Here is a 12,316-nt window from a genome sequence, read left to right as displayed (position 1 = left end):
GTGATCGAGAAAAAAGAGGAAGATATAAAAATGAAGTAAAATTAATATTAATTAAACATAATATAAAGCAATAAACTTTCTTTCGAATATTATATTACGAATTTAAAAACAAGTAACAATTATAAATTCGTTACATTTATATAATATAATCCTAAGAATAAACAATTATTAATTAAACGAATCTTTATAAAATTGTAAACAATTTACAAATAATCGATCTCCAACACATACACGCGCATATATAATTATAGAAGTCCGATTTGTTTAGAAATAAAATCTAAAAAGAGACAAAAGTAAATAATGAAAATAAGGGAAGAAATATGATATAAGAGAGATAGATATGACAAGTAAAGTACTCCGTGCAAGGAAGTAGGTAAAGGCTTGCACTCGATTGGCGTCAAGCGGTGTCGAGCGGGCGTCTTACCCCTCCTGAGACAGACACCCACTGTGGTAAAGAACGAGAACACTGATACTAAACCGCGATTCGAGTTGCACCGAACGACAGTTGAACGAAAGTGTGTTCCGAGACTGGATCACGTCTGCTATGCCGTGGAACACAGAGAGTAACGTGTGTTACGCTTTCTCTCTCTCACTCTCTCTCTCTACACACACGATATAGGCTCCTGTCGTTGATTTCGAATCCCTCTTTCACTCTCGCTCTCTCTCTCCTCCCTCCTCCCTCCTCCCTCCTCTCTCTCGCGCGCGAGAGAGTTCTCTCAGCAAGCGTAGTTCACGGATTCGCGATCGATCATTCTCGGCGATTCCAAGCTTTGAGAGGGAGTGAAGAGGAGTAAAGAGGAAGGAAGAAGAGGAGCCCGCGTATAGGAAAACGCGCGCATACGCGACGCCGCGCCGCCGGTTCGTTGAAACTCCAAGGATCCAGTCTCGATCGGTCCACGGATCCAACCGCGCCGTTCCGTTGCTCCACGTATTTTGTCCTGGCCTCCTACTAAGTGCTATCTATCTGTGTTTTCAAAAACAAAAAAGAGATAAACAACTTATCAAGTGTCCGTTAGATTTTATTTACTTTAACTCCCTATATACGTTTTCGTTTTCGTTTATCGTTTTCTTTGATTATTTCGTTTAATCGTCCCCCGCATTGTCGTCATCGTTATAGTTTTTCTTTACGCAATTATAGAAAAGGAATGGATATTAAAAAAGTGACAGGTGCATCAACGTCGTCGTCGTCGTCGTCAACAACAACATTTGAACATCATCGTCGTCGTGGTCGATCTTCCGAAGGGTTGAACGATTTCGAATAGCATTTTTTCTCGAGGACTATCCGTGGTCGCGAGAACACGCGTATCCTTCAATGGAGATGAAAGGTTAGAATGAGAGAGAGAGAGAGAGAGAGAGAGAAAGAGAGAGAGTGAGAGAGAGTGAGTGAGTGATCGAAGAGAAGGAGGGAACGAATGGATGGATAAATCTCGTTACGATTGAAACTCCGAGTATCCGAAAGAGAAAAGGGGAAAAGAGATAAAGAAAGAGAGAAACAGAAGGTAAAGGAGGGTCATCGTGCGTATTTAGAGAGGTGTGTAGAATCATCGTGTACAGGTGCTGTGTGTGCCTCGAATCAGTGCTCTTTGGTAACATCATGATCATGCGACGCGAGTGCGATCGAGTACTCTCGAGTGCTACCGAGTGCGTTTCGAGTGCGAGATACTTCGGGATTATCGTAGAACCACGCGAACGGGCACGCGTACGATCGCCATTGAAGTTGATAACAACAGGAAAAACAACAAGCATGACGATGACGACGATAACAATAGGAAAGACCACATGTTTTCAGGAGTAGGACCTATATACACCGACATAATCAACGAACTCCTAGTGGCCGGACTTGGACTCCTATATAAATACACGCATACGTATACATGTGCATTTACATATATGTATATGTATATAGACAGCTGGGGAGGAAAAACGAAACGTATTGGAGCGTTGGTAGAACGATAGTCTGGCAACCTTACCGCGAACGGTAAACCTTTCGATTGTATAGTTGCATCGACTACAACGCGTTGTTGTGCTCTGCCAGGGGCAAATTAATCCGGCGTTACGTACACGTGGACATCAACCATCAACGAACAGCACCTACCTACGTTTGTACGCGTGAGTTCAGATCGCATTCGAGCTACACCGGTAATTACCGTGCGGTCTGCACGACCGGTCGTTTCCGGTCGATCGACGAGACAAGCCGAGCTACCCTAACGACGAATTCATCGTACTTCAGGATTACGAACAGTGCTTCGCAACGATATTTTTCTATTGTTCTTTCTTTTTTCTTCATTTTTACTAGTTACTTATTTTATGTCATCGAGATTTCTAAGAAATTTTCATATTTTCACGAACGATTGAGTGCAAAAGTGGAAGAACGAAGATCTTATTCGTTTAATTCTCGATAGAAAATCATCGAGTTTGGATCCCGCGAATTCTCTTGAAAGGTGAGTTATCTTGATTTTTAAACTCGCCAACGCGCGTACGGATGGTGTGCATTCTTCTTTTTGCTCTTGTTTTTCTTCTTATCTCTTCGTAGAGGAGTGAAGAAGGTGGAAAGAAGAATGCATTGCTACCGGCAGTGCCTGTCGCCGACAAATCCTCGAAATCGAATTTTCCGACGACGAGGGTCCGTTCGAAAGAACGGAGAAGCTGGATCTTCGAATAGCGGAACGTATATACGTGTACGTGTATGTGTTTGCGTGAATGTGTATGTGTCTATAAGCGCATAAGAAAAAGAAAGAAAGAAATAAAGAAAGAAAGAAAGAGAGAATTCGAGTAAAAGTGTGAAAACGAAAGATAGAAATGCTTTTCTATAAAATAGTCTTTAGAAAACGAAAGAAGGAACGTAAGAACGTAACGATTTTCTGTGCTTCCACTTTGAAATTTACTCTCGTGCGATTTAGCAAATTGAAAACGTATGACGGATCGTAACGGGAAGTTCTTGGATTTTCCTAAAAATCCTTATTCAATATGGGATACAATTTTTCTGAGAAAACAATGATTTAATAAACGTTAGCAGTTGAAAACATTTTAAATTTCATTTAAAACCAACGTTGAATATTTTTGGTGAAAGAATTTTATCAAAATTAGAGATATGAAAATATCTCTACTACAAATTACAATAGAATTATGAATATATCATTCAGAACGCAAGGTAAATGATTCATACGTATAATATTTAATCATTACCCGGACTTATGATTAATATTTTTTATCAACAGCGTTTACTCCCCCAAATACTTCGTTACAAAAATAATGAAAAATACTAAATATATATATGATATAAAAAATAAATTATTGATAATAAAAATAAATGTGTAGTCAAATAAGAGTGAACATATTCGGAGAGGAAAGATTCTTTCAAGCATCTCGGAGCCCTATTTCCTTATCTGGAGGCGTTCGTGCATACATATCCGTTATATATACGTCGTTCGTCATCCCCGCGAATAGTGAAAAGCGAAAAGGTTATCGCAATATACCGTCGCGAATACGCTCCATAGAGTTTTGGACCGTCCGTCGAAATGCGTGATATTGACGTCGCGGCAAGCTGTGCGAGTGTCGATAAGCAAAAGGGTCATAAAACGAAGAACGAGGAGGAAACATTGCACCAAGATTTTCCTCTTCTATTTCTCTGTTTCTCATCCTCTCTTTCTCTTTCTCTTTCTCTCTCTTTCTTTTACAACAAATTTATCTACAGTCTCTCGTTTAAGTTATCTCTGACTAAACGAAAGACCGACTAACAATAAGCTCGCGGAAACGTATTCTCGAGAGAGAAAACGTATGAAACGTTACGTGTAATGGTTCTTACGTTTAAATCGTCTCATGAAAGAGAGAAAGAGAAAGAGAAAGAGGAGTAAGAGAAATACAGAAGAGGGTGGGTGCTGCTATTGCACCTCGTTTCAGGCCGTACGAGCTACGGAGACAAAATTGCACCATTTTCCTAAATGGATGGTACCTACCAACGGAAGCAATACACAGACCCTATGAAATTATAAGGGATATATCACGAGTCGCAGTATACGGAGAAAGGACTGAGACATCTTACCTTGTTCACGGTTTCCTTAGTGTTTCTTAGAGACGAAAGTTAGGTTGATGCATACCAACGCGTAGGAAGACCAAGCAAATTATCGTGCAACGGGTATATCTATACGTGACATTTTCTCGCAATCGGAACTTTTCGACCTTCGACCCTTTGGATATTCATCGAGTATCTTTCTCAAAGAAGTGTAATAACGAGCGTCAGTTGTATTGTATCCATGTAATATGCCTTTCTCTTTTCTCGACTAATATTCTTCAAGAATTATCGAAGAAAGCGAAGCATTAGAAAATCCTGTTCAAACTTAAAGCATACCGAACACACCAGTTAACCCTTTCCACTTTTTTCTAATTTTTTTTTTCTTTGTTCAAATGAGATATCTTTAATTTAAATTTTTATTTTATATAATTTATTTTAATAATTATACGATAATATATATTTTGTAATAAAACATTTATCATAAAATGCCGTTAATAAAATGAAACCCTAATTGAAGCCATATATATAAGTTCAAAAAATTAAATTATATTATATTTCTTATTATGATGATTATATATTTATATTTTAATTGATTAAACGTATATACGAAAGATTAATTATTTGCCAGAATAAATAAATCAAATAGTTGAATAAAACTTAAGGATTCGGTTTTCCGAATTATTAAATCCCTACATTCGAATAACGATTTAACTTAAGAACTTTAGTTCTTCTCACGAACACGGTGTTACTATAACGAAGAATTTCAGCTAGAAAAGACTATTAATTTAGTAAGAAGAGGCGCCGGTTCCGATCTTCCTACGATCGAAAGAGAAGACTCGTGCCTCCTGGTGTTAAGCCGCACCTCTAAACGCGCCTGGAGCACCTCCTTTTCTTTTCTAGTCTTTTATTTTTCCTCATGACTACCGATGCGAGCTGAAAACTGGTTTTGGAATTCCCTCTTCCTCTGTGTAACATGTTATCTCGTGGTCCTCATCCTCGGTGACGGTCGAGAAAGAAAGAGAAAGAGAGAGACAGATAGACAGACAGAAAGAGAAAAAAAGAGAGAGAGAGAGAGAGTGAGAGAGAGAAAGAGTAAGAGAGCTCGATCGAATCCTCTTCTCCTCTTTACCAGCCGCGTTTCGGATCTTTCTTTTATTTTCGAGCTTCTATCTCGGCGAAAAATCTATGTCAACCGACATGTTGACACGTGTTCGAAGGTATACCGCGAGAAGAGTAGAGGAACGTGACTGGCAGAAGAGAATGAGAGAGAAAGGAAGAGGATTCGAGGTAGAACGCCCTGGAAGTTGGGTTACTGGCATGCAGTGTCGGATTTCGTTGTGTCCGAAGAAAGAAAGGCGGAACGAGAGAGGAGCGGCGCGAAAAGGAAAAAAGAGAGATGAAGTAAGAGAGAAAGATAAAGAAAGAGAGAGAGAGAGAGAGAGAGAGGAAGAGAGGATGGGAGGAAGAAAGAAAGAACTCTCAAGGTGTGCACGCACACGCTTGTAACACGCATGCTCGAGTTACAGCCGTCTCATGAATCAAAACTATTTGAGAAGGGAGTCTGTTGGAGAAAGAAGGCTCGAAGACTTACTATACGTAGGTATACCTAACTTATTTTGCTGGACTCGCTCTATATGGAAGCGGGAGGTCATGTCGCGCGGTAGCTATCACGATCACGAGATATAAATTAAATTTTATTGTGACGCGAGCCGTCCGTCGACGTTATCTTCGAATCTGACTTGGCCACCCCGCAGAGTCCTCTAAAACGTTCATCCACCATTTGTTTTTTCAAATTCTAACCCATTTTCACATTTTTCTCTCTATACTTTCTTCTTTTTATCACGTTTATATGTGTGATATTTCACAGTTAAACGTATAATTAATTCATAAATATCAACTATGAGTTTAGCTTATTCTTTTCAATATCATTCTACGTTGGAGAGAATTTTTTCGTAGATATTAATATTCGAATTGTTGATATTCTTTGAGATATGAAAAAATGTATCGAGAAAGTGAATGAACTTAAACATTTAACATTTTTTCTATTTGATTGAAATCAATGGAAAAAATAATAATAAAAAAGGGATAGAGAAAGTAAGAAACGAATAGAATCGATCGTTCTAGGAAGAATCCGAAGGTAGAAGCGATTAACGGACACGGATCTCTTCGAATACCTCGATAATTTCTAAGTCACGAATCCCTCCTCCTCTTGTTGTACTCTACGCGAAATAATCGTGCTCTGTTCTCTACCTTAATGCCAACTATTTCTTTCTTTCTTTCTTTCTTTTTTTTTTTTTTTTATTTACCTTCACAACCCATTTTCTCTTATTTTCTATGTACCGGGAAAACGATGTAATTAAATTTTATTCATACATATATACATATAAACCTATATCATATAATTCGATACCATTTTCCACGATACCTTTGTATTTTTAAAACACTTAACTGAACATATTTCAATAATAATAAATTGATGAAAGAAATATATAATCGATAATTGGCTTTTGTTACACTTATAATATGCAATATCGCACGATCGTTGCTCGAAATTATAATCGCGATTATGTGATTATTATTATTTTTATTAATAATTGAGAAAATAAAAATAACGCGAGAATTAAATATATGATTTATATTATATTAAATGTGAAATTTACAATTTATCATTAACCAATATTGATGTATTTATAACAGAAAAGTATTGAGCTTTTGCTTTACTATTTTTTTACTTATGCTTTACTATACAACAAAGTATACAAAAGGGGTAAATAAACGTTTAGGAGACTAGAGAAGAGTTGCTATAAGCGTAACAAAGAAGCGAATAACAAGAGGAATGGTACATCGATAAGCGAAGAAAGACAAGCTATTATCCATGCTTATAGGGTTTGAGAATCAACCGACTCGATTCAAGAGACGGTAATACGGAAGCGAAACGTGCTGTCTTCGTGCGGCTCGTGTGTTCGGGTCAACCATAATAAAAGTAATTCTTCCGTCGAAGTAAGTCGACGTGGTCGAATGCAATGTTTTCGTTTCGTACTCTTCTATTCTATTGCTATTGCATCTCTTATTGTTAGTTATGTACTATACTTATATGTATATGTATGTATATATGTAGTTAGTTAAATATAGTGTATATACATATAGACCATACATACCAGTAAATTAATATTCGCGAGTAGGCGGTTAAACGTGTACGATGAAAGTAGGTTCCTTGTTCGAGCTCTTTCCCCTCCACGTTTTCTGATTCATCCGATGGATGTATTATCATCTCGAAAGAGAGAGAAAGAAAGAAAAACAGAGAGAGATTGAGAGAGAGAATAAGAATGTGAATATGACTGAAGCTAATCGAGCGATTCTTCTTGCGTAGTTTTCCCTTTCCATCGAATTTTTTCTTTTGTAAAAAACTCATATGTGGTGAAGCGCGCGCGCGCGAGAAACACACCGACGTTTCGTCACTATACTCCTTACCGAGCACGAGTCATTAACTCAGAAAGGCACGATTATTTCGCGAGCAGGACAATGGAAACGCCTACGTATATATTAACACCGTATACGTGTCATTCTACTCTCATATACATACATATATATGTTACTAACGTTTATGAAGCTGTATGGTAACGTGGTGTATGGTAACATAGTATATGCCAATGTTTGACACAATTTTACTTTACCAAAACGTCGATTCGCTTTTCTATTTTTTCAAGAAAAATATAAAATACTTGTGATTCGTTCACGTTGACTCTGTCTCGTAACATTGAAAAATTATAAAAAGGTTTGAATGAATAATTGATAAAATCGTAAGAATTTTACAAATTATTCTTGTTTATCCAATGAAAAAAATGTTTCAGGAAAAATGTAGTATAGCTTATAGCAGAAAAATCGATAAATTTTTTTAGTTCTTTTTATTCTTTATGAAAAAAGAAATAGCGAAAAGATTGAAGCGTGAATATAAAAAAAAAAAAGAAAAAACAAAGGACAAAAACGAAAAGAAAGATAAAGAGGACAAAAATTAACAACAAATCGATACATTTTTCTCGATGCAAAATAAAAAGAAGAACGAATGATAAGAACGAAGAAGGCGATGTTGACGTCGACGATGATGATCGGAAACACGAACGACGCGTTCTCGGTTGTGGTCGTTAACCGTGTGCGGCTTATGCAATGAGCACGTAGCTTCCATTATCTTTCGCACATACAGTGCCATGCGAACTGCCGGATGTATAACAACGTATGTATGTATATATGTATATATGTATGTATATACGATGAGTCGAGTTTATTGAATCGACGAGAGACGAACTCGAACATGAAACAAAAAGAATGAAGAAAGAGAAAGATAGATAGAGAGAGAGAGAGTGAGAGAGAGAATATCACAACGCGCCGTAATTAGATACTTCAAAAGTTTTCATTATAATAATTTGGCGAGCGTAAAAGTCGTGCCTTGTGAACTGTGTTATCGAAAGGGCATTGTTTTTTAAGACATATCAGTGAACCGTTTCTACGTATCTACGGAACAATAACTCGTCGGTATTATTGGCTTTCAACATACCACCCTCATATCGCATTGCCAGACTTCGTTCGATTCGTTCGAGTGCTTTTTTTTTTTACAACGAATATCGATTTTATTCGAATCTCTATACATACGCAAATAGATACATATACTTTTGACGTTGAACGAGTTGGTTTGATACTTCTCCAAGCAACCACTTTTCTCCCTTATTTTGATGAAATTCTTTGAAATATTATTTATCTACTTTGTTCATCTTGGGAAATCTTATAACATTTTGTTATTCCGATAAATTGCAACACGATTTACAATTGTAAATAATATATACAGTCTCGTTTTATAATAATTTACGCTAAGTCGATATAATTCAACCTTGTTGCCTATTGAAACGTATTAAAATTAGTAGGAACGACCTCAATGATACAAAATTTCCATTTCCTTTACGCTAGGAAGCCAGCTAAAGGTGAAACGTGATGAGTTCTATATCTGGAAATTCATCTGGCCAAAAGCAACGAAGCCAAGCAGGGCAGCGTAGAATTTACATTACCGATGCGCAAACTGCGTCAAACGAAACACGGGAAAATGTTTTTCCGGTATATATGCAACGAAAGTTCCTGAATATATATATATATATATATAGTATATATAGTATATATAGTATATATAGTATATACAAATGTGTATTATATATACGTTTGTATTTGGTACGCACCTGTACGAATAGATACGCGTTTATTTCACGTTTGCACGGCTACATCCCTGAGTAGTGCGGTTGGAAAATGCGATGTGGCCAGACGAGAGTGGATGAGGCCCAATCATTCAATTAAATCTGTCCTATACGATCCTCTTGATACGATTTTATCTAATAAAGCTGATGCCATGCATGCCTTTAATATAGCCGTGACAAATACTACATTCGACTCCGTTTCGTCCAATATCGACGTAGTCCGAGAATAGTATATATATATTAGGCCAATATTAATACGATTTAGATTTTATTTCATATCTCAATCTATGGATATTTACATGAAATATTGTTTGGTTGTATTAAATAATCTAGAAAAAAAGAGAATCCAAATTATTTGTTCGTAAAATATATTGTCAATATATTTGATTATTTAAATTTGTACATATCCGAATACAATACAGGTAGATAGGATATAAAAAAATAGAAGATCCTTCCCACGAAGGGCAAAGGGCAAAAGGCTACTTACTATATATCTATTTTTTCTTTCACTCGATGAAAGTCTATTCTTCTTGTTTCTTTTTTTTGTTCTTTCTTATGCTTGGCAAGATTCTAACATCTCGGCTGAAGCCGAGTATATGAACGTATCTTGGAGCCCTCAAATTCGTTTCGTAATCGCTTTTGATCGAGCAACTTCTGATGGATGACTCGCGTCAAGTAGACGCATCGATGCCCTTCGCTGGAGATATATTTCTTATTATTGATCGAACAACGCCGACGCAGACTTCTTTAATAAACGAAATGATCGATCGTACTATACGAGATCTTATACGTAACGTAAACGCGTTAAGTTTTTTGCTAGTTTATAAGGCTGATGTAGGATCGGGATACGTACGATTCGTTTTTTTCGTTAAGGCGTGTAAATGATACGAGTAAGAAAAAACAAAAATGAAAATAATTAAAAGAGTATGTAGTAGAAAAATAATATTAAACAAATATTCTAGTGTGCGATGTATCTAAAAATGAGTATTTTTTGAAAAATTTGTCAACTCTTAAAATGTAAATACATTTTTGAAATATAATACAAAAGAAAAAAATATTATAATTAAATACGTTGTTTCTATATATTTCAGTATCCATGGCAACAATAGCTTCAGCCAGCTAATTAAAAAATATATGAAAATTAATTATCCATTTTGAAAGAGTACTAATAACACAACTTACAGATAAAATAATCTCTTTATTTCTATCAGAAAGTAAAGCAATAATATATTCGTTATACATTTTTAAAATCCCGTGCTTTTTTTACTTCTCGTACAAAAAATCATCATTTCGTGTTTTCGACTACGCTAAAAACAGTTACAGTATTATTCTTAAAAAGAAAAATATTTAAAAAAGGAGTGGTAACTTCAATTATATATATATCACATTGTGCAAACACGTCAAGATAAAAGGGTTTCTCATGAGAAACGTTTCTCGAACAAACGTTCGCAGATATTAGATTCGTTTAATTAGAAAGGAAGGGTAAGATATATACCTTACTCCGATTTCGATGTAAAACATAAGAGGAGATGAAAAGAGAGAGAAATAGAGAAAGAGAAAAAGTAAGAGATATTGCGTTTAACTGGCTTCAAGTTTAACGAGTCGCCAATTCGAATCCTCGATAGGGCGTGTCAGCGTTCTGAACGAAGGATAATAAAATCGGGAGGCTCGTTCGTAATCCGTGTACGTTGGTAATCGATGCCTGGTTGCTCCGAGAAAGGATCACATCTCTCTCTCTCTCTCTCTCTCTTTCTCTTTTTCTCTCTCTCTCTCTCTCTCTCTTTTCCTCTCTATCGATGTTTCTACTATTTCAATTGCACGCTGTGTTTTACTCTCATTTTGAACACTTGTTTCTACAGTAATTATCCATTGGGATATTTGATTCTCGGATTATTCGAATCGCTTGCATTTTCTGACTCGATAGTAGTTGCCTCCTATCCAATTGTTATTGTTATTTAACTTTGTTTCCAAACAAAGTGTTGGTTTATTGATAATAACTTTGGTTAAAATCTTTTTTAACTTTTCCTTTATATATCGCAAATTATTTTATGTTTCATTATATTATTCGTTATATATATATGTATTTATATATCGTATAACGAGGATACCTTAATTATAGAATAAGTAATTATTATAACTTTGTAGCTCGCGTAATTAACATTAACGGCAATATTGTTCTTAGTTTAGATATTGTGCTAGAATACTTCTTAATTTTAATTGTAAATTGAATTTTCCGTTACGATAAACTTTCGTGGAAAAATCAACGCAAGGGTATAGATAGATAGTTAAAATTCAAATTAAATAAACAATATCATTTATAAATTTTATTTATTTTACGTTTAAGAAAAGTAAGTCCGTTGTTCAACAAATTATACGCGTAAACTCGATCTTTATTTTCAAGTTGCACACATTAATCCTTTCGAAATTGGTCGCGTCGTGCAAGTTACGATGAGCAGAGTTTGTTGTTCGCACTATAACATTCTTCTCCACTGTTAACCTACTTTCCTCTAACGTGAACGTTTTAAAGCGTTCGTCTTAAAGAATACATACTTAGTCGTACTTAAGCATAAAAGAATCTTCTTCTCTTCAAAATGCTTTTTTTTTTTTTAGTAAGCGGCTTAAGGTGACTTAAGGAAATCTTTTTCTTGCGTTGCGAAAAACTCGCGAGAAAGGATGAAAAGAAGGACCGTGGTAGTTACGTCGAGTTTTCGCGCCTTTTCAAAAGATTCTATCCTATGTTATACTTGATGCGAGAAAAGAAGAGAAATAGAGAAAGAGAGTGTGAATAAGAACGAGAACGATTCGAAAAGAGACCGTTAAAGAAGATGTAACTAATGCTACGAATAAAAGCTAATTCACTACAAAAGAGAGTGCACAACGATTTTATTGTTTTAACTTAAACTTCAAATATTATGTTGTTTCTTTTTCTATTTTTTTGTTGTAAATATACCAACAAGGATAAGAAGATACGATGATCAAAAGCATTTCTACTTAAAATGAGTAAACAAAATTGTCTCATGTTGCTTAAGTATTTTTTTGACATCCTTTCAAAATCAATATGTATAAT

General features: G+C 35.7%; 1 protein-coding gene across 3 annotated transcripts in view; it reads left to right on the top strand.

The window, feature by feature from the left end:
• The first annotated feature begins 725 nt into the window (after positions 1–725).
• LOC106792181 (latrophilin Cirl-like) overlaps positions 726–12,316 on the top strand; it is a 271,426-nt gene continuing 259,835 nt past the window's right edge. For 2 of the 3 annotated variants that reach the window (XM_014758413.1, XM_014758401.1), the window contains exon 1: positions 726–2,441. The gene's annotated coding sequence lies outside the window, so the exon portion shown is untranslated. The remainder of the gene's footprint in view (positions 2,442–12,316) is intronic. The other variant, XM_014758421.1, reaches the window with a different exon arrangement.

This window comes from Polistes canadensis, unplaced genomic scaffold (assembly GCF_001313835.1).
Source record: "Polistes canadensis isolate GaletaPanama2010 unplaced genomic scaffold, ASM131383v1 scaffold_9, whole genome shotgun sequence".
NCBI lineage: Eukaryota > Metazoa > Arthropoda > Insecta > Hymenoptera > Vespidae > Polistes > Polistes canadensis.
This window is presented reverse-complemented; position numbering and strand designations above follow the sequence as displayed.